Source organism: Berghia stephanieae, chromosome 10 (genome assembly GCF_034508935.2).
Source record: "Berghia stephanieae isolate SIO BIC M18660-M18661 chromosome 10, UCSD_Bste_1.3, whole genome shotgun sequence".
Classification (NCBI taxonomy): domain Eukaryota; kingdom Metazoa; phylum Mollusca; class Gastropoda; order Nudibranchia; family Aeolidiidae; genus Berghia; species Berghia stephanieae.
The window spans coordinates 9505607-9508106 of record NC_088369.1 but is presented as its reverse complement, the minus strand read 5'-3'; the positions used below and the strand labels follow the sequence as shown (position 1 = coordinate 9508106).

At 31.8% G+C, this 2500-nt stretch overlaps 1 protein-coding gene across 4 annotated transcripts in view; it reads right to left on the bottom strand.

Moving 5' to 3' along the window:
* LOC144956203 (stimulated by retinoic acid gene 6 protein-like) overlaps positions 1–2500 on the bottom strand; it is a 744310-nt gene that overhangs the window by 594317 nt on the left and 147493 nt on the right. The window lies entirely within an intron of this gene.

Genomic DNA, 2500 nt, shown 5'->3' with positions numbered 1-2500 from the left:
TTGGCGACCATAAGTTTTAAATAATATTTCTTATGTCTTGAATGATATGAAAATATACAAAAAGTAGTGAACTATCAAAAATTTCACAGGAAAGTATGAACTATTTTTCTATGACGCCCTCTTACAAACTGAGTGATTGGGTTTGTTATCTTTTTTTAAATTGAAAGTACGAATCTGATTTCAATACCTTTTGATAAGTAGGGCTAATTTATCGCACCAGAATCTTTGAAAAGTGGTATGTACCAATAATAATTGCGTAATAATTATTTAAGACATGTTTAGAATTATCAACTGTAGTTCCTGCAGACGATAGTTGGGCCCATTGTCGTGCTTGTTCTGTCGAGTCGCACAGATAATCAGAATCAGACTCCGCCTGATTCGGAATCCGAATCGGATTACTGTTCCTTATTTTATTATGAATTATGGCCTGTGGCTTTATATTTATTTATTTTTTCTATATGTTTAACTGACAAATATTGACTTTATTGTTTTAGTCTAGTGTATAAGTCTAGAGGGCCCCTTTGCTCGTCACGTCAACTTCACAACTTTATCTTGAACAGTCCTTTCTATTTCTACTATCTAGAAGTTGTCTAGACTAGTTAGTGGGTCTGATATTATCATATCATATTCATATATGCTGGAACTTGGACTCTGACTCTGAATATATAGTTATGCCCATTACATGGATCTGTGTTGCTGATATGACTGTCAATTGTATGGGACTAGTAACTAAGACTCTTAAATATAGTTTTGCCTCATTGATCATTGATCTGAGATGTTACTGTTGTTACAGTTACACTCACTCACTCTATTACTATTATCTCTGTGACTATGGAAAGGAATTATGGATTTGATCTACTCCATTGACTGAAAGGAATGAACTAGTAGTCTGAATATATAGTTTTGTCTCATTGATCTAAGATGATGCTACTCATTGACTGTACTGTAAGGAATGAACTATAGTAGATGTTTTGTAAGGAATGGCGCATGTTTTTCTAGTTTTTCTAAGATGTCCCTCTATCAAAAGTTGCAAAACTTAGTATCAACCTCCGAAGCAATTTCTCTTAACTGAATAAAGATTTTGGCCCGTATTGAATTGTGATGCCATATCACAAAAAAAGATTTCTTCTTCACGACCTATAAAAAGCCACTTTAAAACCGCTGTCATACAATTAGGGATTTTACACTGCTAAATTTAAACAGTTTCGCACCACAAAGTAAGAGATGACTTCATCGTTTTTCAAAAAAATCTTGTGACACAGTAGTTCCGGCTAGTGGTTATGAGTTCAAATCATACTATTACAAAATTACTATTTTCCGAATAAAAGCAAAACACATTAACATAAAGTAACAACTTATGTAGTTTGCATCCAATTTTGACTTTATAATTTATTGCTTTTTATTTACATCACGTCGCAATTACCGAAGACTGATATGAATCTCTAGTTTTAACTTATTTGAACTAGTGATTAAATACTCAAAATTGTCAAATTTACATTGAATGTTTATATTTAACTTTGAAAAATTGTATCTATGCATGACCGATTCACACAGCATTTAAAGTTTTCTTTTAAACCTATAAGCTCTTAAACAATACGATATGATACGGAATCTCTATCGGTTCCTTTCTCGTAAAGCTGCGAAAAAAAGTCTACTTGTATCTATCGATAAGCCATTAAAGAGGACATCTATGGAATTGGAATTTCACAATCAACTCTGAGTTTTGCATTTTATTGTTTTTACGTTGTTGTTGAACAAAAGCACATTTTGTGGAAACACTGTATCATAAATTGATGAATTTCTACTTTTGACTGGTCTACATTAAATTTATGTAATCCTCTTTGGCATAAATACCAAGCTATTTCTCAAAACTTTGAACTCAAAATAATGTTGAAGTGCGTAATGTTCACTTTTATTTGTATTCATCAAACACGTATATTGATTGTTATAAAATGTAAACTTGTCTGTCGTTCCTTCATATTCAGATTCTGTACGAACATCATATAAGTTTCAATTAACTGAACATTCCATTTTAACAAATTCTTTCAAAATGGATAAGCGGAAAATCATAATTTCGACACTATAAATCATTTTTGAGTTCAGATCCTCACCCGTTATCGATTTTAATATATCTGTAATAAGCGAAATACTTTCCTATTGTTTTTTTTTAAAGTCGTGATAAAACATTTTTATTAATACAAAATGATCCAGAGTTTCATACAAATTTTTGCAGCTGTACATCGTGAACAGCTAGCTGAGAAAAAGAAGAAAAAGACGCGCCCCTTATTAAAAATCCGACTATTGTACTCTGAATATATATTGATCTGATATGTTACTTTATTAATTAACTCTATGAATATGGAATGGAATGGAACTATGAATTTGATGCTACTCCATTGACTATATTGAATGAACCAGTACTCTGAATGTTTTTCCTCACATGAACGTTTGCCTCTTGTGGGTCTGATGTTCATGAACGTGATTTGTTAGCAAATTCAAG